The 25,177-nt window shown below is 39.4% G+C and overlaps 1 long non-coding RNA gene across 1 annotated transcript; it reads right to left on the reverse strand.

The window, feature by feature from the left end:
- Positions 1 to 15,511: 15,511 nt before the first annotated feature.
- LOC125325545 lies at positions 15,512 to 24,585 on the reverse strand. The gene is made up of 4 exons (XR_007203377.1): positions 24,475 to 24,585; positions 19,983 to 20,098; positions 16,083 to 16,167; positions 15,512 to 15,826 (listed from the first exon to the last, which is right to left on the reverse strand). It is a non-coding gene; the product is annotated as an uncharacterized LOC125325545 (long non-coding RNA).
- Between the last annotated feature and the right edge of the window lie 592 nt (positions 24,586 to 25,177).

Raw genomic sequence — 25,177 nt, forward strand, 5'->3', positions numbered from 1 at the left:
ATCCAGACAAATTTCCCTGTATCAGAGCATTTGATTAGGTAAACTTAATTTCGTTCTCTTTTTAAGCATTAATTGTTTTCCTCTTGATGGACAGAGAATGTCTGGTTCCGATTGCTCTGCTGGGAGATGATAATTGCTAATTTTTGTTTCACCATGTTAGATGTTATTGCAATTTTCACAGCTCCATTTAAATGCTATTTCTTTGCTCCAAATGGTTTGGTCACCAAGGAGGATGCCTCAGGCCAAAGGTACAGAGCAAAATTGTTTGAAGGAATCATTTCCTTAAAGATGTTTCTGTTCCATTATGCAGAACAAATGTTGACCTGGTACATGAAAAGTATCTAGATTCAAGGCAAGATCAAACCTGCAATTGCTAAAACTGTTCAGAAATATCATCATTTCAATTTTTCAAAAAAAATATTGCCAGCAATTAAACGGGCTTGCATGTTTACCTTTGCTCTGGGTCCTAATTGCTTTTTAGCTATTGAAGGACAACTTACTAAAGTAGTAGTTATTACAGCTCTTGGAGCCATCTGCTTTGAAAAGAATCACCATATAATATTAATTACAGGCTTCTTCCTGCCACCTCATAATCAAAGCCCTGGGAGAATCCATATTGTGAAGTGTGCATCTTATATTTAATAGGTATTTAATTTGAATATTAGTATGGTTGTGTTTCAGGGGAGGCCTTTGCTTAATACTTCTTAGTAACATCTTACACAACCCAATTTCAAAACCTCTCCCTCCTTTTTTGGTGCTATTTGCCCTCAGTTATTTTCTATGAGACTCATTCATGGTCTGAACACCTATTTCACATTGCACCCTCTACTAAAATTAAAATTAAATTTAAAAAATACATTTAAAAGAGCAGTTATCTACCTAAATAAAATTAAACTTTTTTTATCGGGAAAGGTATGAGCCTGACCCTTTTTTTTTTTTCATTGAAAAGCTATTTTTGTTAATATTTGCTTAATTTTTAACAAGATACTTCCAAATGAAACATTTCTTGAGCTGTGTTTTCGGAGCAGTCAAATTAGGTTGTGGGGTTTTATTTGGGTTTGGGGGGGTTTTTCCACATTTGGGGAAAACTGAGGTTTAAAAAGCAGAATTACCTGGAGGAGAGACGCTGTTTCCTAGAGCATAGAAAGATTTTCTCTGATGGAAGAACAGAAAGTCACTATCTTGGAGTGAACAAATTCTTTTCTAGTGAGACTACACAGTAAATTTTTAAAGTATTTCTTAATAATTAGAAATTCCAATCTTTTTTTTTTATTATTATTCTTACACACAGTATTGAACTCCTGATCTTGTGTTTCTCAGTGAAACTCTGCATGACAGCACTGAAAGGTTGTCACTTTTATTTTGGGCGCATTTATCTGGGATGTATACAGGGGCAGTTTGACACAGAGTTTATATATCTACTTGCTTTGATTTCTCTCTCAGTGAATATCCTACAGGAAATCTTCCTCTTCAACCCACCTGGAGCAGTCTGAAATTTCATTTCAGACTGGGTGAAGTGCCATTCCAAGTGTTCCCCCATTTTCTGCTTCATCTGAGACAAAAACTTTACAGGGAAGGAAAGTGTCACCTTATCCTGGTCCCCTATTGCCTATACACTAGCGCAGCTCTATCATCTTCATCACAGTGATTTTCAGTGTACATTTATCATAGAACCATAGAATGGTTTGGGCTGGACAAGACCTCAAAGCTCATCTAGTTCCAGCATCCCTATCATGGGCAGAGACACCTTCCATTAGACCAGGCATGAACACTTTTAGGGATGAGGCATCCACAGCTTCTCTGGGCAGCCTGTGCCAGTGTCAAGTGATGTTAATTAATTATACAAGTAATGACTAAAATGTGCTGCGGTGTGAACTTCCACACATCAGCTGCACCCTGAGCACTGCCTGCAATGCAAACAGAAAAAATGTGGAGCAACTAAACTCAGTTTAGGAGGAATGAGATTCCTTGTCTGTGTAGGAAGACATGGAATGTCAGAGGAGTGATACACACTGGATTTGTCTCTACTTTCTCTGTGAGCTTGGACTCTGAGTCTGTGCCAATGAAGCACTGGGTATTCCTGGATAAAACAGAATATTCATGAGTTCATAACAAATTAAATATTTCAATAGATGAATAACAAAATCTGATAGTATTTTCTAAGTCATCACTATGGGGGAAATCTAGTGATTCAAACACTGATTTTTGAAAAATTAATGGCAAGGATAACAGACTCCCAAATCTTTTCTGTGGTCTAATTTCAGCTTGCCCTGAGAGCAGAAGCAATCTTGCTACTGGTATCAAAACCCTGCTGCAGCAGGAAGGTGCCTGATGCAGGCAAAGATGTGATTATCCATAGGAAGGAGAGATCCTATAGCTGTGGCCGTGCTGGGGCAGTGTGCTGACTCAACAGAACATCCCCTGTGAATGTAACAGCTGCATGGTTTGCAGTTTTGGAAATCCAAGCATCTTTCTGGGTATTAGTCTGGAGGCTGTGGACAAGAAAGGAGCTGCAGAGCAGGGGATGAGGGATTAGCAAATGCACACACGTCATGGCATTAAACAATATGTGAAATTCACAATTTAGGTCCTGCTCTGGTAAGCAGGGTTAGGAGTTGACCAGAGCTTTTTTCCTCAGCCTATGGCTGTCCTGGAGTCAGTGTAGCAAACAGAATCTGTTAGCTGGCAGCAGGATCCTGTGATCAGAAATTTGTTTAGTAAATACCTCTGTGTCAGAGGCAGGTTACAAAAGAGCTCATAAGCTAAAAGCAGGCAGAGGTGGTGAGCACAGGCAGATGTGACTCAGGTTACTTGTTCGACTGGACTGAGTCCTGGGGAGAGGAAAACAGGTCTAATACTCTCTCTTTCCATACTCATTCCTCACCTTGAGTCAGTGCTTGATTAATTTAAGATGTAGGCAGGCCAGATTTGCATATTTAGCTGAAGTTGTTTAAGGAGTTACTGCTTGCTACAGGTTTTTGGTGCAGGCTTCTGTGACTGCTGCTGAAAGACAGAGTGAGTGCTCCTAAGTGCACTTCAGGGCAATACAGTCGTGGTTTAAGCAAATCCATCTGGGAGCTTAAATTCCAGCTATTTCTGTGCTGATGCTGCTCTTACTGTCGCAGATAGAGGACCTGAGGCACAGAGGGCTCAGATTTGTCATCATGTCACTACTGTTTAGTACAGGAACAGGTCAAATCAACCAGTTTTACACTTTGCCATTGCTGAAGGTTGCCAGGTGTGGGGAGCTCTGACTCACAATTCAAGTGAAGTTTATCTGCATCCAAACAGACCAGCACACTCTACTGGTCTCCCTCAGTTCCTTTCCAAGTGAACTCTGGAACAGCTGCTCTCTTTAGGGCCTTTATTTCTGTGTAAGACAAAACACATCACTGATGTTTCAACATCTGGTCAGTGATTATGAAGGCAATCCAGCCAGCCACATCCTAGCTGGATTGCAAGCATCTTCATGGGTCCCTTCTCTCTCCCCAGTGTGCTGCTGGGTAGTTTGCTGAGTGTGAGAAATTTGCAAATGTTGCCACATTTGCAGAAATGTTGCCACATTTGCAGAAATGTGGCAACACAGAAGGGCAGATCCAAAACTTTCTGAAAGCTTTTCCTTCTCCAACCGATTTATTGCAACCTGCATCTTCTTGCTGACCGAGCTGGATTAAGCCTCCATGATGGGAAGTCAGGAATGTAGATTTATTCAGACTTGTTGAAATGGTGGCACACGTCCCAGGGAAGACAAATAGCCTTTTGTGAGATAATTTGCTAACACTGTTCCACCCTAACATGCATCTGTCCTGTTATCGCATGACTAATATGGACATAACCCTGCACACTTTTATCTGACATGCATGAATATGTCATCCTGATTTGTGTCTCACTTGGTTGGGTGAAGAAGCCAATGGACTTGTGCCCAAGCAAAACTTGCTGAACTGAGATCAAAATCTGGTGTGTGTTTTTAATTCGCTGCTCGTGCCTGTTTGCAAGGAGTGGCTTCAGTTCATAGGAGCATTTGCAGAAAGGCTGTTTGTCATCTGGTTGTGTCTTTAACCATATGTAGAAGGATTCACAGAATAAAACTATTTGTCATTCACTGTGAACATTGCAGTGATTTCTGTTAGTCATCTTATTCTTTTGGTTAAAAGGGTGGTGGGCATCTGATCAGGAAGAAACTTGCCCTGTGAGTAATTCTACACAATGAGTAATGGATAGTTGATTAATCTTGGGGTTTTTACAGCATTTTAATGAATGCTGTAAAATTCGACAGCATTTAATGACTAACTTGATGTAAATAATAATCTGATGTTAAAAGCATTATTACTCATCCTGCAGATAGGGAAATTGAGGTATGGGGCAAGTCAGTGTTTCTGGGTGAGGAGTCCTGGATCCCAGTTCAGCAAAACTTCTGCTAAGCTTAAACAGAAGGCGAAGAGCCTGTACTAAGAGGTCATTCAGAAGATATAATTCCACCTGTGCCTCCTCAGCAGGTTTTCTGCGTGAATTCATCTTCTTCCAGTGAACAGAAGGCAGCAATGTTGCCTTTACAAACCACCTGCTGAGCTTGTGAGAGCTTCAGGGATTGGAATGATTCTTTCTTGGGGACTTAGAATCATAGAATATCCAGAGTTGGAAGGCAACAACCAGGATCATCAAAATCCAGCGCCTGGACTTGAATGCCTCTTACCACAAGCAGGACCTTCTCCTGACTCTTCCACCAATGCCATTGGTTAGGAAGAATGATTCAAAATAAATTTTGGGTTGGAGCATACATTTTTTATTTCCTTCAGAGTATCTGACTTTCAAAAAATCAGTCCCGTTGAAAGCTGAAAGCTTTCTCTTTCCAGCTCAGACCTGAAAACTTTTGACTGTGAATTTTTTTGAATTTTCCTCCATAACAGCAGTACATATTATGACCTCACTACAGTGAAATTTAGCCCCAAAAAGTATTATTTAAAATCCCAATTGATGAATAAACAATCTGCTCCAGCTACATCCTGGACACAATTTCCAAAAATGCCTCATTTATTCAAAGCAAAACAAACCTAGAGATCCAACTAATATTTAACAGTGTTTGTGTCTTACTGAGAGGTATTTGGGTTGTTTGGTGTTGCTTTGCTGTTTATCCACATGATGAGGACAGGCAGATTCATGCCAATGTTGCAATACTACCCTTCAGAGGATGTTGAGTTTCCTTTTACACCAGTATGACTCAACTCTTATAGGACAGTTTCTCTGCATTTACCTTTTTGGAGCTGGTGGCACAATTCTGTGCAGGAATTGGCTCTGTCCTTTGGCTTGTACAGCTGAAACTGTACAAACAAGTCTTGCTTTTCCCAATCAATAAATAAAAGCTATAAAACCATTAAAGTGCCACAAAATAAAGAGAGAAATATATTGTTAAACAAAAAACATCCTTGACAAAAGCAGTGAAGCAACTACTCAAAAGCAGTAACTTCTTCTGAATATTTAAAAAAAGGTAAAGCCATCGGGTCTTTTTATGAAGTTTCACAGGGAATAAATCCAGATTAAACATGTGTCTTAGGAACTGCTCTCCTGCAGAGACCCACAAGTCTCTGCTTTTCCCAGGCAAAGCTGGAGTCAGCTTAAAAATCTTCCACTCTGCCATCTTCTTCCCCATCACAAAATGCTGTAATCAAAATAGAAACTTTGAATAAAATTATATGAAGTTGTAAATATGTCCACCAGAAAAAAAAAAAAAATGCAGATGTATTGTACTGTAATACTTTCAATTGGTTTCAAAATAACTTAGAAATGAATTTGACACAATAATTGTTCTCAAGGAAAAAATATATATACATATATTTAACTGAAATTCAATTGTTTGATTGACCCAAGTATTTTATCATTATTTCATTTCAGTTCCTGGAAAAATCTGAGAGAAAAACTGCTTTGTTGTGATTCAAAACAAGGACTAATTTCCAAATGCTGGAATTCCTCTGAGAGTGGAAACTGCAAGCACAGGACAGCTTTAATCACAGCTTTCCACTTAAGGCCCCTGCAAGTGCAGTTGCAGTGGAAGTTGTAGAAACCATGTGGAGATTCAAAACAGAATCATTCTCATCCTGTTACACAGATTCCATTCCCATGGCAATCCCTGAATTTTCCAACCTTATTCCAAGGTTCTTTCAATTTTCTTTGCCATGTGACTCCACAGTCTGCAATATTCACATGCTCTAAACATCTCCAGTGAGTGAGTAGTCTCTCTACTTTTTAACAATGACACTGTAAATATTTTAATTATAATGGTAATAATATTTAATATGGTGGCTTACAAAATACTTTTGTAAAGACACAGGTGATTTTTAATTGTTGACTCCATAATGCATTTTCTTATCATTGTGGTTGTTTTCTTCCTATGAGAACACCTTTTAACATTAAAATCAATATTTTTAAACCCCTTTTATATCTGCTTGTGTTCCAGTTGAAGGAAAGAGGAAATCAATGTTTGTCATTTTAATGTCCAGTATATTTTAAGATCTAGCATAGCTCAGGTGGGTTTTCCCTGAAAGAGGAAGCTTGATGCTCACTCAGCAGTACAAACCCAAAGCAACCTTTCTGGTGGTCATATGACCTCATTTACCCTGAGATAAAAGTCAAGAGTAAGACTAAAATAAAATAAAATAAAATAAAATCAGTGACATTATGGATTGAAGATGACCTAGCTCTGCTGAGTCTGCATTACTGCACAATTTGGCAGCAGTGACTGCTTTGCATGCTGATGAAATTTGTTAACTAGGCTGAGCCTGAGTAGAAGTGCTTATTTTTGGCATAACAAAATTCAGACAATGAGTCCTTCCAAACACCATTCACACTTCCAGCTATTCTGCACTACAAGGTCACATGAGAACTCTCACCATTCATGATAAATCATTCCAGGAAGACAGTAAGAGGTCTGGGATGGGGGAACAGGGGAGAAAAATGCCAGTTAATAGCCGTATTACTGTGAAATAAGTACTTTTAGTGGATGGCTTTAATCTAGTGAATGGATTCAAGTGCAGAGAAGGGGATTTAATTGAAATGTATGGATTAAGGTAGACCTGGAGAACTGATCTGTTCTATGTAGAGTAACTTCTATTAGTCCGTTTCTGGTATATTTTCATTTTAGCTCATTTTTTGGCTCTTCCACATGTACATATATACACATGCACATACCTACACATATATATAAAAATGCACATATACACACAAATTATATGGATATTTTTCCCTGATGTTCCTGGAAACCAACTGCAAAATGTTACTTGGAGAATGTCAAAGCACCTGGAACACAAATTTACAGTCTAACCCACCTGAATTATTGTAAATAAACACATGATATAAATTAACACAGCTGATGATCATGTTCTGGTCATCTACTCTACTGCTGTGACCAAGAAACCACCCCAATATTCCAACTTATTGTGGGAATAAGTTCACTTTCCTTATTTTCAGATGTCAGCATCGTACCTAATCTTCCTAAGATCCCTTGATAGTCAAGAGATATGATTTATACAGTCTTTAGTACATGTTTATTTTATAAGGTGAACTTTGTCTTAAAAGTGGCTTTTTTCGTCCACCAGTCACAAAGGAAATGTAGCTCAGACACAGATTATGGCTACTGATGGCTATGGAGAACACAGATATGTTCTCAGTACGTATCTCAGAATCCCATCTGCTTCCCATTTAGCCACCACAGCTGAAGCCACCCCATGCCTAATTGTCCTCCAGGCTCCACAGTTGATGATTAGCTCTCTGAGACAGGAGCAAGAGAGGATCAGCTCTTTGGGTGCCTGGTAGCCCTATCTGGGAATTCAAATCCCTCTGACTTCAGGCTAAAGAGAAGAATAAACAGGCAGCTTGGTTGCCTCTGTGAAAGACAACATCTGGCAGACGGGTGAGGCAGAGGAGAGAGAGCGATGACAGAAGCAATGTCATCAGTCTTATCAAAATCCAAAAAGACTGTGAGTCATAACCCCATTTAGGAAGTAAAATTGCTCTTGATGGGATCTAGAGAAGCTTTTGAGTTGCCGCAAGCTACGCTGGGAAGCCACTATCATTCCCAGCCTGCTGAAGAATCAGACAGGTGGAAAATCATCTTGGACCACTTCTCTGAACAGGTGTCATGTTCTTGGCCCAGTGTGATGCAACCACTAAAGCTCAAGAAAATCAGCAATGAAAAGTGCTGAGTACAACTCTGGGTCACGCACATGATCTGGAAAAGCAGGATGTGAACTGCAGCTCGGGGAAGAATGGGTGGAGGGCAGAAGCCTGTAGGTACATTGGTTATGATATTTTGCAAAAGGCACATGCCTCAGAGGTGCTGGCAGTGTTCATTCTGCTTTGATAAGAACTTAGGGGTGCAGTACACAGCGTATGACCGTGCACAACTTCAGCTCTGACAGCATTTCTCTGTGTGGGAAACTCCCCTGGTTTTGTGTTTTTAACGTAAAACAAAGGATGAATTATTCTTGGGGAGGGTTCTTTTATTTTTACAGAATTTATGAAGCCCTGTGAAGAAAAGGACTTTCCCTGCAGGCCTTTCCACATCTAACTGTGGAGTGAGTGGGAGTGAGTTATAGCCATGTGCTGTAGGAAGTAGATTAAAAGGTGTCAAGAGAAGAGGCAGCAACTTTTAGCTGCACTAAACCCCTAAATATGATACAGTAATCTGGGAAATTTGATCAAGGACGGCTGCATTCCTTATCCCCATCACACTTCTCAAAGTCTGCTCCTCTGTCTATTGTCTCTCAGAACCATTTACCTGATTCATTCAGTCTGCTACTGTGACTGTAACCACCCTTATTTCATACCAAAACCACGGATGAATTCCATCAGGTAACCACAGGGTCTCACTGGGCCCTCTTTTCCAAGAAAAAGAATTAAATGGAAATTAAAATATGTCAAACTCTACCTAAACTTAGGTTTTAATCTATTTTTTGCATGTGCACATAATATACATGTACTGATATAAATGTGTATAGTATAATATATAATATATGCATTACTATTATTATATATTGCATATCTCTTCCCAGAGAAGTTGTGGATGCCCAGTCCCTGGAACTGTTCAAAGCCAGGCTGGATGGGCCTTTGAGCAACCTGGTCTAGTGGAAGGAGTCCCTGCCCATGGCAGGGGGTTAGAATGATCATATTTGATATTATATATAGAGATCACAAATTTTGGTATCTTAAAATGATAGGTGTTATAATAATGTATTTATATTACATATTATCTACTGTACGTATTGATAACATGTATTATAATATGTTGTAATAACATCGTTTAATTATATAAACAATATTGTTTGTTTATATTAATTAGGAAATAAATTAGCCAACTCACAAGCACAGGAGCACTTGAAAATCGATGTGTTAAAGGGTGAGTGAAACACAAACATGCACAAACAAATCCACGTGGACAGGTGGACACCTTACAGTGCATGATGGTGCCTAAACATTTACACACACACACACACACATCCACACGTATTTTAGAAGCAAAATATTAATGACATTTACATATTTGCTCTCATCACTTTTGTTTGCCAGAAAGCCTTACTTTCCTCTGGAAAGTAAGATTGTCAATTGGGAGCTGGGGATGATTTTGGTGACAAAGCAGCAACAAAAGCTGTGAGATTTTAGCAAACATAAAAAAGTGTCATCTAATAGCTCATCAAACAGCTCTTGTCACACAGATAAACCTTTTATCTCTCTCTTCCAGATTCTAATCAAGGGTACAGTTTGCATGTTTCTTATATCACTGCAGCAACCAATTCAGCTGGGATTCCCTATGCCCTGGGAAATAAACTCATTTTGACCCAAATGAGCATTTCAGAGCCTTGTTTTATCTTTTCCCATTAACATGTTGGTTATTATTTGTTAGTCAAGGCAACAAGAGTGCATTTTCTCACCAAAGGGATGTGTTGCAGAGCAGACTGTATCCGTTTGTTTGGAGAGTTCTGTATGCAGACGAAAACCAAAATACTTTATGATAAATGTGGTTGTAAGACAAGGTTTTCATTGTGGTTAAAAAAACACTTGAAATACACTGGAATCTTAGGCCTAAAGAGTAAAACTCTAGCATTTTTATTATTTGAAAATTCATTTTATGGTTTTCAGAATGTTTTCTATTATCCAAATATAATATTGACAGTCTAAAATAAATTTTTAGGTTTCTTGTTCTATCATATTCTTATTTGCATGGTGAAACAAATTTCAGTTTGGCTGCGTACAAGAGGTCTGTCCTGGGTTTGCACTCATAACTAATTAGTCACTTTGAAGATAGAAACCAAGTGACAAATGTACCATAGTCTCAGGGCTTAACCTTGAAAATACAGAAATAAAACCTTTATGTCCTGTTTGTATTGTAAGTCTTATGGTTCTTGATAATGGGTTCGATAGTCTTGGGGTTTGCAATTCTTTACTTCAGTTTTCATTTAGCTGATTCCAGTTTCTAGCTAAGATGCTGGCAAGTAGTTTAATATCAGAATATTTTGGGTTATGTTTATACTCATAAACTGAGTAAGGCTTGGGTTCAAGGCTTGAGCTGGATGATTTTCACCCAGACAACTACGTCTACTTTGGGAAATTTCACTTGCTAATTATTCCCCATTTATAATTTTCAGCATTTCTTATTTTCTCTGGAGTATCTGGATGTTCAGGCATATATTATTATGCAAAAGAGGCAGAAATTGGTGGAAAAGGATGAGTGGTTGGACGTCACCTTCTGAGCGATGTCCCCAGAACAGGCATCGAACACTCACCTGGTTGTCCTCACCTCTGCTTGTCCACAAGGGAGAAACAGGAACTTTTTGGCAAGTTTCTGATGTGATTTGTGATGTTTGTGATGTATTCTCACATTTACTTCCAGCTGAGAGGATCCCTAATGACTCCCTCATCCAACACAGGAAGGTTAAGGCAGCCCAAGCTGGATGTGTCACGGAGCTCTTTACCTTTCCTCTCCACAAGAGGGGATTTCCCTTCTGTCTTCTCCAACTGATTGAAGAGGGTTTTTAGGAATTTTTTTCCTTAAGCATTGTTCTTATTAAAAATAGTTTACCACCTTAGACCATAGAAGAAATTCTCTTCTGATCAGGCCTCCTGCCTCAAGCAACTAAATAAATAGCATCCGTTTGATGTACCAAATGTGAAAGCTGCATGTTTACTTCTTCACTTTGAAAAAAATATATAATAGCAGCTACTTTTTTCTTCCCCAAGGTTCATGTTGTTGTAAAATAAACATATGTTTGGGGGCGGGGGAAGAAATGTATACCTTATAAGTGTTTAAAATACTCCCAGTCACCCTGGTTAACAAGCATAACAAAGAGTAATAAGGAAACAGAAGATATCAAAAGTCATTGGCTTTGGTTTTGTTTTATATTTTCTACTGTAAAATAGCTGGCATTGCCAAAGAAAGTAAAAATTGCTTTGAAAATCAGGCATCTGTTTTCGGAGCTTTTGAGACTGCAGGCATGAAATGTAGAAAATATATAAGAAAAGACCCCAGCAAAGAGTCCCGTCCCCCCTTCTTAGAACATGAAAAGCTAAAAGAAAGTCAAATCAAAATAAATATTGGAAACCATTTTATGAACCAAAGTTCCTCTTTAAAGCCAATAATTTACGTGGAATATAAGTGGCCCTCAGTTTTCAAACCTGGGCTCATTCACAGCACTTCGCAAAGCCCTTCTCAAGGGAATCCCTGCTCAGCACCTCCTTCTAGAGCTGCACAAAATTTAAATCAGCTGTGATGTAATGATGTTTCTGTGCCACTGACCTATCTAAGCATCACGTAGTGGGGGATTATGTGGAGTGATTAAGACTGCTCATCAAATGCCCTCTCCTTCTCTCCTACTCTGAGAAAGTAGAAATGAAGAATGAGGACTGAGCATCCCAGTACAGATTCTTATTATTTCCTATCTCATCCAACATAACAAATCAGAAATTCCTATTTGGGACCCAGATGGATCTGCAGCTGGTGTGATTGACACAGCCCCATGGATATCACAGACAGTGGTCATCTGTTAAAAGGAAAATCAGCCACAGCCATGCTGCCCATTCAATTAATTTGGGCAGAGAAGGGTGGAATTACTGTGACGGGTCTTTGAGGACCTGATGCAAAATCCCACTGGAGTCCACAGGTCACCACCAACTTTGAAACAAGAGCCAAGGCAGTTTCCCACTCCTGTGACCAGTTATTGGCATTTTTGTCACACATGCATTCATTCACTCTTTTCCTAAGTTGCTGCTTTAATACACACAGGCTTGAATTGTTGCATTCCTTACGTGGGAATTAATTTTTTGCTTGATTTTCCACCCTTGAGTAGGTCCAACTTTTGCGTGGCTTTGCTAACATGAAACTTTGCAGACATTAAATATATGGACACTACCTTTTTATTCTACAGAACAAACATACAGGTCAGGAGAGCTGAACATTTTTCAGGACTGGGCCACAATTCAATATTTTCTTTTAGCCTTATTGTTCCTTTGAACCATTACACTGTTTAACTGTATAATAAATATTTTACTAGCTTCTATATTTTACATGGCACTTCAGTTCTGTGATATGGTCACTTTTAGTTTTCATATTTAATGTGTAATTCTCTAGTTATTACTATTAAGCAGTTTTGCTTCTCTGGAGGAGCCAGCCTTGACAAAATTAAGAGACATTATTTATTAGCAAAGTGTGAGCAAATTGCTGCAGCTGTAATATTTCCCTTGTAAACTATGATTTTTTTAGACATTTTTAACATATTCTGTGACAATCTCAAAAAGAACTTTGAAACCCTGTGAAAACTCTCTCCTGCTGCCTATTTTCACCATTTATCAACAGCCGTGGATTTTGAATGTCCTGCACTGACAAGAGGACAGGAACATGCATACATAGAATTTATATTTTATAGCACAGGACCAGAATAATTAAAGGAGAAATAGAAATTGCTGGAGAGGAGGTGAGTGAGGGTGTTGGGACAGAAAATCCTTAAGGTTAGGCCTATCCTGCCTCCTTATACAAACAGAAGAAACATAAATCTGGCACCTGTCTCCCAGAGGGGTTTGGAGGAAGCACGGTACAGGCTGCACGTCAGCCAGGAGCAGACTCGATACCTTTGCTGAATGTAGAGGTTTCAATGATATTAAAATGCAGAGGTCCTGGAAAAGCTACTGCTTCACCCTTACAGCAAGCAGGGAGACCTGGGATTAAGATTTTTAATTTATATACATTGCACACATAGTTTTATGATGATTTGTGCCCTTCAAATTCTGGCACAATCTGTTCGTAGCCAGCAAAAGATTATATGTTGTATTAAAAGGTTTCTTCTTGGGATTTCCCTCCTTTACCTTAATTGATAGAAAACTTGTATTACCTATTCATATAAAAATATAAGCTATATTAATAAAAAAATAGTTGGGATATTTCTACTTTAAAATAGCTACCTTTGCAAATTGGAAAGGTACACATACGTGTACAATACCACATATTTAAAATTTGCTAAAAACGTGATTTCCACATGCATGATTAATTGTTTTCAAGTGGAAATCTACCTCTAGTAAGTAGTTTAGGGTTAGAAAACCAGGCTTCAAAGGAATTTGGTATGCCTTCTTCACCTTTGAGATTCAAACACTGGAGCCAGGATTGAAAACCAAGGTATTTCAGGTGTCTGCATTTAAAAGACTTTGTTTATGTTAAGGCTTAGGTCACCTTAGCAGGTATGTTTTAATGAAAACATTACCTCTCTGTGACCTTTGGGATTTGAAGGTTAAGATGCAGTCACTGGAAAAAAGAATCCTCATTGTCATGGATGAAATCTTTGGCATTAAAGACATCGTTTCTCATTCTTGTGAGTGACTTAGTGCAACAATAAAGTTTGCTCTCTTCACAGAAGAAGTAACATGGAGACTTCTGATTTGCCTTCTTCCCCAGAAGACAATCTGAAACATTAAAAAAATTAAGGAATGGCTTAAAAATATTTGAAGACAGACTCCTAAAATGGTCATACTAAATTTTTCTCTAGATAACTGAGCCTCTTTAAGCCTTGCACTGCTCAAATATGAAGAGAATCTATGCTGATACCTGTGTTTTACAGGACTTTACCTAGTTATTGGTGACTTATTTTCATCCTTGTTGCTCAAGGAATATTATCCACTCATTAAAACAAAATAAAGTACAGCAATAACACATTTTTTATAAGTGTCATAATTTATAAACTATGTCAGACATCTGGGACAGAGGTTCTTTATGTCAAATATTAAACCTATTTAGCAGTTTATTTGTAACATATTTGCAACTTCAAAAAGAAAGGAAGAAAGAAAACAGAGCGGGTTTTTTCCTACTTTTTTGCATTAATGAAGCTAACAGCCCTTGTGCATTTGCAATAAGTCAATTGAAGTAAATTACTTTTTACGACTGTTATTAACTTCAGTTGTCACTGGAATGTCATCAGCAAGTTATTCATTGCATTTCCAACTGGATCTTTTAAGTACAATAACATCAGAATTGCTGAAACCCTAACCTTCATTTTTTCTTCTGGGGAACAGGAAGGGTGGAAAGGATCTGTCGGTTCCCTAAATTCAGGTCAAGGCAAAGTGGTAGGAAAAAAAAGCTAATGTTTCAAAATCATCATTTTACACTAGTGTAAAAGCCTGAGTGATGAGCGAAATACATCATATTTCCACTTAACTCTTGTACAGACTGAAGAGAAAGATGGGTTTGTGAGGCTTTCTCATGTTACTTATCTACAACAAAATCCAAAACAAAACAGGACTCAGCAACACCTATCTTGTGGCATGTGAGGGAGCCCTGATGTGGGAGGTGAGCAAACAGAGACTGCATTTCTCTCTGAACCTAGGCTCATGCTGTCCAGGCATTTCCCAGCTTGGAGAGCAGCCAGCCCTAGGCTGGAAGTGACACAGACCCATTAGTGCTGTTGAAAGGCAGAATGTAGACACCAGGAATATGTGTCTATGTCATCAGACTCACAGGTCCCCCGGGAAAAGCTTCAGGAGAGCTCACTCCTGTCTATAAACAGCATGGGTAAGATCATACCAGGTTTGGATGCCTCCTTTCAAACACAGTTCCAGTGTCTCCAGCCTGCTGACATCACCTTAGAATCAGAGAATTGTTAAGGTTTGAAAAGACCTCTAAGATCATCCAGTCCAATCATTAACCTAGGACTTCCACATGCACCACTAAAACATGTTCCCAAACACCACGTCTACATGTTTTTTGAATGCTTCCAGGGATGGTAATTCCACCTCTGCCCTGGGCAGCCTGTTCCAATACCTGGCCACAGTTAGAAGGAAGAAATTTTTCATAATATCTAATCCAAACCTCCACTGGCACAACTTGAGGCCATTTGTTCTCATCTTGTCCCTTGTTACCTGAGGAAGAAGACTGACCCCCACCCGGCTGCACCGTCCTGTCAGGGAGTTGTAGAGAATGATGGCATCACCCTGAGCCTCCTTTTCTCCAGGCTGAACCTCCCCATCTCCCTCAGCTGCTCCTCATCACACCTGTGCTCCAGACCCTTCCCCAGCTCTGTTGCCCTTCTCTGGACACACTCCAGTCCCTTGATGTCCTTCTTGTATGAGGGACCGGGAACTGTGGGAATTTCACTTTTCTACACTAAATATAGGTTTAATAGAAGAGGTCTCATCAGTGGAGTTCTTCACTGATGCAAACTTGAAGCCATTGGTATCTCCTCAGCAGGATGTGAAGTGTCTGCTACAAGATTTCTGGTGTGGGTATGGACTTCATTTGAAGCAGGAATACTTTCCAGTCTCTCCTTCTTCTGTGTTTCCAAGAGGGATCATTGTAACTCCACTGGAAGAGAGGAATGGTAGGAAGTGGTTGTTGCAGTGCTTATTTGAAGGAAATTACTCGGATAGGAAGAGGTAGAGAGTCAGGCAGTGAGGCCTGGTCCTACTGGATACAGCAGGTGTAAGGACAAGGCCAGACCAGAAAAGCAAAGAATACCCCAATACAGGGGATACAGCAGGCTGGGTTGTAAATAGTGGCGCATTTGCTGGAGCTTAGTCCCATTCCTAAATCCCCATGCATGGAAATGTCATTTACAAACCTGCAGTCCCTCTACACAGCTCCTGTTCTCCAACCCCAGAGACCAGCTTTTGGGTAAGAATGTCTGTGTGGTTCAGTTTCTTGATCTGGAAAAGAAAGTAATTTTCTAAATTATTCTGGGTCTTGAATGAGTTCCTGCTTCTGCTGTTCCAGCATTGACACCAGGAATAGACAAGGTTTTCAGGAAAAGCAAGAATCAGGGACTACAGCTAGAAGGTGAGCTGAAAGAAGGTGAAAAGGTAAAAGAAGAGCTCAGACAAGGTTAAGATGTGTCTGTAATAAGTTTAGCTTTAAAGTAGCTTCCTCAGGCATTGCTGGCAGCAGGGAGTTGAGCAGAGTTGCAACCTTGCTCCTCTGTCAGGCTTTGCAATTTGGGCTTTTCTCTCACTCTGCTGCATGCACTACCCAAACAAGTCAGTGGGAATTAGCTCAGAGGTATCCACACGTGGTGCAGTCACACCTTGTCCTGCCCTAAGTCACAAGAATGGAAAATATCTACAGCTTCTTCCTGGAATGAGAAAAATAGCCTTTCCCAGTACATTGAGGTCAGGACACCGCTGGAAGCTTGAAGAGGCAGGAAGTTTTAGCTTTGGAACTTCTTTATACAAGGGAAAAGAGTTCTTTGTGTTTGGCAGGAGAACAACAAAAGTCTTTGCTTTAATAACATTCTAATAATACGTAATATTATATACATTTGGCTAGTAAAATGCACCACAAATTGCTTTTGTTGAGCACTTGAGACAAACATTATAAGAAAGGAAGTCCAGTACTTGGCCAAATATGCAATTAGCTGCCACCCTGAAGCAGGATTTGAGCTCAGTGTATTATCTTTTCAGGATTAAAGAGGTGGCAGTTAAAAATAGGAAGCCATAATTAAAAAGACGAAAAGATTTAAGAGTACTTGTGGTGAAACTCCTCATACATGACACAAATTACTGTTCTGCCAGATAGAAAGAAGAAAGGAGGTGAAAAGAGCAGAGAATCTGATCTCGTCTTAAATCCAGCTGGATCCTACAGGCAAAATTGCCTGACCACATGCCTCATAGGGTGGTATCCCAGGCAGAACTGCCTCCTACAAGTCATTTCCATGACAGTGAATTCATAAGAGCACCCATTCTCTTGGTTGCCTTTCAAGTCAAGTGTAGTAGTCCTGGAGGCTTCAGTGGCATTTGACTTCGGTTTTCATTTGAATCCACCAGCAATTTTGCCATCAACCCTTTTGTAAACAAGATCAGGATCTAAATCACTGGGGTAGGTTTCCAGCCAATATAAATTGCCTTCATTACAAGATAGGGCTGTAGCAATTCCACTTTCAAGCTGCAACAATTTGCACCATGGAGTTATGACAACGCTGCCTTAGGGGCAGGATAAATTGCCCCATATAGCAATGGCATTTTTTTTATCTGTAAAAGATATGCCCCTTGTTTTAGAAATACAGGTGATGCTTACAATCATATGCATCAAACATTTCTTTCCATTCGATTTGAGCCAGCAGGGCTTTTGCCACTCACAATATAAAGGATAACATTCAGCTCTTAATCAAATAATGGGAGAAACCACATGTTTCAAAAGAAAAAAAGAATATTAAGACTATAACATCTGCTTTACAAAATAATCTGGCCTTTGTTTACTGATGATGTGGTTACAGACAGTAAGAAGGCAAGATTTAAAGTTAATATAAACATTAAATTCTTTTCTCTGGCATGAGAATCCTTTTATTACCTTTATTAAAAAGTCAATAACATTATAATAATTTAAAAAATAGGTTCGGAGGAAAAAAAAAAAAAGGAAACATAAAAACCCAAACACTCATCTGCCAAAGAAGACTTATGCTTGCATGAGCTGAAGGTTGATGTCAGACAAATTTCACTGAAGAGGAGATTTATAAACATGTTGTAACTCTGACAAGCTGGGCTTTGTATCTTGGCAAAGGAAAGTTTAAGAAAATACCCATGTACACAGGCACACACACACAAACACACATCTACATTGTACATTGGGTTTAAAGGTTTATTGCTCCAGAAAACTTATTGAAAGAGATTATGTGTCTCATCTTGTCTCCTTTTAAAAATAGAGCACTTATACGTGTTTTTTATTATCTTGTTTTAGGATTACCTTAATCCTGCCCAAAAATTTTCACCACTTCCCCCTAGTGCAATTTGCAATGGTAATCTGTTTGCAAAGGGTAATGTTAGAATAACTGTAAATATCTTCCCAACAGAACCCAAACAATCAAAACAAAAGCTGCAGCTCAGGGGAGCTTTGGTGTGCCAAAACCCAAGCTCACTTAAGCAAACCCTGTGATGGATAACAATCCAAATCATGTCACTGAACCATGGGAAGTGTCAAAGTGTGGGATAAACCCGAAGAAACTTCTGTTTGCTGGGAAAATCCTGCCCTTATTTCATTTTCATGTGGTCTCATGGGTAAAACTGAGGATGATTTGGATCCTTATGTGGTTTTCTACACAAACGTAGACACTTATCTAAAAGATGAAAATAACCAGCTTTTTTATTATTTCTTTTGAAGAAAATTTTGCAGATTTTTTTTTAAATTTATATTAATTTGGTTTTTATTTCATTAGCCTGTGTGTAGAGCAGGCAGTGGATACAGATATGGAAATAGATCCTCTGTGTTGTACCAAGGTGTCCAAGTCCCTTCCTGTCCTGATCAGAGATAGATAGGAGTGTGTTACACCTCCCTATTTAATCCATGTACACAGTCCTCCTTCACGTGGAAATTTTGGGGATGAAGGGTTCTGTGTTTACTTGGGATTCCTGTCTTCAGCATCACATCACAGTTAAAGCATCCTCAGGCCTACCAGATTAGAAAAAGCTTAAAGAACCATATTTCCACTTAAGACATGGTTAAAATCAACATGTTTAATAAACAAATTAAATAATAACTTCATCTGTTTGGAACTGAAAACCTGATAATGAGAAGTGAGTTAACTCTAAACTGTCCAGTCCAAGACCAAGGAAATTGCATTTACCTGGCTGCAAGCTGAATTTAAGGAGATTTGTTTTGCCGGTGAACCCAATCGCTGTTCAATCCCAACTTCTTGAGAGAAAATATTAAGCCAGAAACAAATAAAAGCTTGAGCATGCTCGTGTGCATGACTAATTTTGTGTGATGGGTTGCTTTGTTGTGCCTACTGCTACCTGCTAAAACACTGGGGAAGATAATGGTGGGCTGGGGAGAATAGATGAAAATGTATCTTTCCTTATGGATTTTTCTGTTTGATTTCAATTTCATTCATGATCAATATTTGACTTCTAATTTAGATTTTCGTCATCACGAGTATCAGGATCATCTCTGGATCATCGTCAGGATCATCTCTGGATCTCAGTTTCTCCATCTGCAGAGCAGAGAACACAAATACACACACGATGGCTTCAGGGCACATAAGAGATGCTTACGAAGTGATTGGGGTGTCTCAGAGTGAAAAGCAACCTCCATAGTAGAGAGATAAGCTCCAAACCCCCCCATCTGAGGGCAAACTGAAGGATGTGCATCTTGATAAAAGTGCAGAAGCTGGTCTTCAATTCTGGGGGTAGATTAAAGTTAGGATGCAAGTTTCCATGGGAGCTAAATGTAGGAGTGAGGATATGTCAAAAACTACCTCCATTCCTTTTGCAGGTTAGACTCAAGGAGGAAAGTGGCCTGAAGCACTGAGGCCCTTCCCATAAAGGGCAGTAGAAAGCTGCCTTTGAGTAGACAATGCTGGGCAGAGGGCTGAAACTTCAGCCAAAGGGAAAAGGATATTCCTGTTTAATATTTTAGATCTTTGAGACAACAGATCTGAATTAGAAAAATACACATCTCCCTCTCTCCATCCCTTTTTCACATATCCCTTCTTCACCTATGCTTTATAATCAGTTGTTACTGTTTTACTACATACCTGAGTCTTCACAAATACTCAGTACACAGAAAATATGGTTTGGCCTTCCAGGTGCTGCCATACAGCCAACACAAAATTCTTTATCAGAATTTTCTCTACGGTGGAATAAAACCTTCCTGAAATGGAAGAATTAAAAATACACTTGGTCAGGGAAGAGGATGAGAGATGAAGGGGGGAGGAGAAAAAGGTGGGCTCATTAATCTGCTCTAATAATAAATCCTTATCACTTATGCATTTCAGTTACTCCTTCAGCCTCCACGTTCTATATTTAAATACATCTGCTTCACACATGCTTTGCCAATTAGCTGGTGATATTAACTGTTCAGCACTATCTATTAACACATGGCACTGCTGAACGGCGGGAGAGACAAGCTTGACCAGGAGAGATAGTCATTCATGAGGCACACATTTCTCTCTATAACTCCAAAGTAGGGAGATAGGAAAGCGGCACAGCAATTGACCTCGGTTGTACATCAAGGCTAAATAGACACAGAGTAAATTACAGACAAGTGAGACAAGCTACTAACTGTTCCTTTAGCAGCCCATAATGTCAGTAATTCTATTACAATGATTGCTGGTTATGCAATGCAGTTGAGATGTAAATTTTTCTTTTTTTTTCCTGTCTCTGTCTCTCTGTCTGTCCGCATTGTAAAATTTTTAGCCCAGTGATGGAAGACATACATTTATCTATTGCAGCAGGAGAGGATTTTAGATTGGATATTGGGAAAAATTTCTGCATGGAAAGGGTTGTCAAGCATTGGAACAGGCTGCCCAGGGAAGTGGTTGATTCACCAGACCTTGAGGGGTTTAAAATTTGTGTAGACATGGTGCTTAGTGTCATGGTTTAGTGGTGGACTTGACCGTGCTGGGATAATAGTTGGGATCGATGACCTTAAAGGTCTTTCCCAACCTAAATGATTCTGTGGTTCTCTATATGGGCAAGAAAGGGTCATTGTGATCAACTTCCAAGAGACACTTACAAACCACATAGGCACAGATCTTCCCTGAACAGATTCCTGCTTTAACTAGAGAGCAACATCAAAACAGTTTTTCTGGTGTATCAAGCAACAGAAAAAGATATCTCAGTATTGAAATGGCTTTAACCTCTTGCAACATGATAATGTAAAGGTTTTCCAAACTGAGGTGTATAACATGGAATTAATGCCAGAATAGCAGTTATTCTTAGATATCTAAATTAAGCACTAGATCTGTATTATTTATGAGGAGATCTTGGACATCTAAATCATCTAAGTCACCTAAATGAAGGTGTCTTAAACTGTAAGCAACAGCACACCTTTTTCATTGCCTAATAATATCTATGCCCAGCTGAAATTACTTTGGATGACCTGACTGTCTTTCATTGCTTCTCAAGAAAAATGTGGGTGTCCCCTGGATTTTGTATCAGGTCTTGTGTAGATGTCTCAGAGGCCCGATGACATATCAGCAACTAAACTGAATACCCACAATCACACTGGGGGAAAACGACCAGTTGTGTTTCCAAATTAAATCTAAGCTGAGCTCCAGAGAAACAAGTTGTTTCAATGCATAGAAGCAGAGAACAAGAAGGAGAAATTAGATTTCTTACCACCTCATCACTTATTCTTTGCATGCCGACAATTAGGTAGATTCACCATCCACCTCAGTTTACACCTCTAACAACTCTGACATCATCTGGTGGATGGTGGTGATAAAATGGATGTGGAATTTAGTTTTTGTGATGCTCTGGTTAAGAAGTGCTTGCTGTCTCTGCTTGGCAGGTCATGAAGGGCAGGATTCATCTTTCTTATTTTATAGCCATCTGTAAGTGGCCTTGTTAGCCATTCAGGTCACTGACTAAGTGCCTGAGGCAAAAGGACAGAATCAGCCTCTGGAAGTGCCTCTATCTCAAGGATCTCTAGAAGAAGCCTGAATTAGCATAGATGAGATTGAATGACTACTTAGACAATTAAAGTAAATAAAGATATGCCCTTTCCCCTTTCTTCATCTTTCATTTGTTTGCTTGTCTCGTGATACATCAGGAAGTAAAGACACATCAGATAAAGACATATCAGGAGGCAAAGTGAGAGCTGAAGGGCATTCCCATCATAGCCAGTCCACAACATGGCCATGCTCTGTTCAGTCTGGCCTATCTTCCCCTGTTTCTAAGGTCATAGCTGACAACAACTGAAAAAATGCTGGACTACAGCTAGACAGGGCAGTAATTGCTATAGGAAGAGTATTTATCCAAAATGGGGTAGTTCTGGGGCTGTTTTAGCTTTCTTTCAGAAAGAAAAATTGAGATACCCGTAGAAGACTTTCTTCCACACTGAGTGCTAATTTTCTGCGCTCTTCAAGTCATAAAACACTTGCTCAATAGAGTTATAATGCAAATACAATCCATGCTCTCATTTAGTTATTTTTTAGGCCCCAAAAAGGTCAAAGCCCGTAAGAAGGAAAAAGCAATGACAAAAATATTATTCCAATTATTAAATGGAAAGAAAATTGGGTTCAATTCATGGTGAATTTAAAAGCAGGGACAAATTTCTATTATTTTGTGAATTTTCACAGTGTAATTACTGACAGACCGTGAAGCTACATGAAGTTGCTTGGAGGATTTGGTAAATGAGAACCAGGATGATTCTCATTGTTTGAGTTACTGGCACGTGGAAAAGTGAAGAAATAAAAATGTCCATCTTCCAAGAAGAGTTGATGCCCTTGGATGACATCAAAGACTCTGTTTACAAATAGATAAATCAAGGTTGCCTAAACACAGGTGCCTGGACTCCTTGATCACCCTGGGGAAGTTCAGACAGCTCCATGACATGAAGAAGGATTTGGGGTAGACCTGTACCACCCTGCATTTGCAGCAGCTGTTGACAGTACAATACCTCACATATATATGTCTGAAATGTCAGTTCTTAGGCAAATGAATCCTACTCAATATGTCAAAACCAAAACCCAGCAATTATTTGGAATTAAAACCTATTCTACATACGCAGCTGAGCGTGAGCGTTGTGCAACGGGTGAAGGCAAATCGTTGCATTTAGTCACGCAGCATTAGTGAGGGGTATTTGTACTACCTGTGTTTACACAGCTACACTAGAAAGCTCAACACTGCAAACTGTCTGTTCAGACGAGAAAGACAAGGGGATGATTCAAACAAGGGGTCTGTTGCACGTTTAAATAGTGCTCTGAAGAACCCTTTCACTCGTCTTTGCCTACAGAGGGGCACAAGCACATTCTTCACATCCAACAGGCTCTGAGCTACATGGTCAGGCTGGTCCTTCTCTGGTCTGGAACATCAAATCCTTCATGGATGTTTATAGACCTACACAACAAAGAAGGTCCTAGATGTTTTGAAATCTTAATCCTAAATTTGATTCTGCCCCTTCTGTGCTGTGGGAAACTCACATAAGCACCTCTTGCTGATTTGTAAGAAGGGGTGACTGTGCACAGCTACCTTCCCTGTCAGGTTCTGGGAAGGATTATGGATACAGTAACTTAGAAGCCCTTTGAAGTATAACAAAAAAAAAAAAGTCATAGAAGTACTAAAACATATTGTTAAAGAAAGTGGTCATGGAACATGTAAGAGGAGCTACTAAGTCTTAAGTCACATGAATACACTTTATAGAGCACATTATTTGAGCTCTGCAGCCCTGAGTGAAGCAAGCCCCCATGCATGATCTCTAATTATAGGTATACACAGAAAGGGTCGCAGGAAGCTAAAATGTACAGAAACATCAGCCCACAATGTCCTGCAGGAACTAAACCACACTGTGTGAGGGGAAACTCATGGCACATCTGCTCAGCTGACATAGCAGACACCTGAATTACATCTCGGAGTGCAGACAAGGATGGCTCTAGTGGAAAGTGTCCCTACCCATGGCAAGAGAGTCGGAACTAGATGATCTTTAAAGTCCATTCTGTGATTCTGTGCTTCTATGGCTGCAACTCCAAAACAATAATAGAAGCCTTCTGTATCTAAATCTTTTTTGCATGCAATTGCAATTGAAAAAAAAAAAAAAAAAGAAAAAGGTCAGCTAGGAACAGGATGAAAGGTGTTTTTACCCGATTCCCAGACATTCTGGATAATGAGGGTATACCCACAGAGATCTGTGACTATGTCTGTTTGGGGAAAACACTCACAGGCTGACTCAGATGAGGTTTGTGATGGAGATACAGTACAGAAAAATCACTGCTGTTTGGTACCTTCAGAGACAGCAGAAGCAATAAAAGTGACAAGTGCTTGAGATAAAGTGAGAAAATTTTGGTAAAATCGAGATCCAAACCATGGTTCTCTAAAAGAGAGAAAAGTGTCTCCACTTTTAGACAGGCATATGACCAAGTTTTGATATGGCTCTCCTTTTTCTTTTAAATAAGAACTATCTGCACTTTATTTGATTGATTTCCTGTGCTCTCTAGGAAAGCACTCAATACCATGCCTAGTCTGAAGCCCATGGAAATGGAAGGATCACATATTAAATATTAAATATATATTAAATCTTAGACTCACAGTAGTCTCTCGCTGCCCACTTCACCCTTCTCAGCACCTCCAGGTTGTGCTTAGGGATGAAGAAAGGAGTTGATTGACTGGATCCATCATGCAGCACCTGGGTCTGAAGACCTGTGGGAACCCATGCTGCTGTGTTGGAGATGAGGGTGAGTAATCCAATGAAAACTAGACCAGCTGGGACATGTCATGACCTGCCATGTGTTATGTGACCTGATAAACTGAGTGACCCTACAACTCCAGCTAAAACATGGAGTGTCATGCTCTGGAGCAAAAGAAAGGAAAAGGTCTCCAATAAGCTCTGGAACAATTCTGCATGGATCTGAGAGGTGCCCTGCTTTTCTTGTTCATTGGGGGAACCTTGAAGACAAATTTAAGCATTGTGAAGGAAGGAGTCCAAGACTGTTTGTAATCATCTATTTCTGCTCTGTTTTTAAATTCTGCCTGGTTTAAAATCTATTAAGTCTTAACTCCTTCTTTAACGCATATCATATAAAAAACTTTTACTCTTAAAAATGTTTCTTTGAATTCAGTTCTTCATAAAAGAGTAATTCATTATTACTGAGGATAACACCAAGGTATAATCCCTTTGTGATCCTTCGAACAGGGACTGTGGGAATGATAATTAAGTCACTTTGCAGCAAGCACACCTGTGAAGCAGGTAAACATTTATTAGGTAATTTAAAAAAATTAATTAAAAAATGTT

Source organism: Corvus hawaiiensis, chromosome 4 (genome assembly GCF_020740725.1).
Source record: "Corvus hawaiiensis isolate bCorHaw1 chromosome 4, bCorHaw1.pri.cur, whole genome shotgun sequence".
Taxonomy (NCBI): Eukaryota; Metazoa; Chordata; class Aves; order Passeriformes; family Corvidae; genus Corvus; species Corvus hawaiiensis.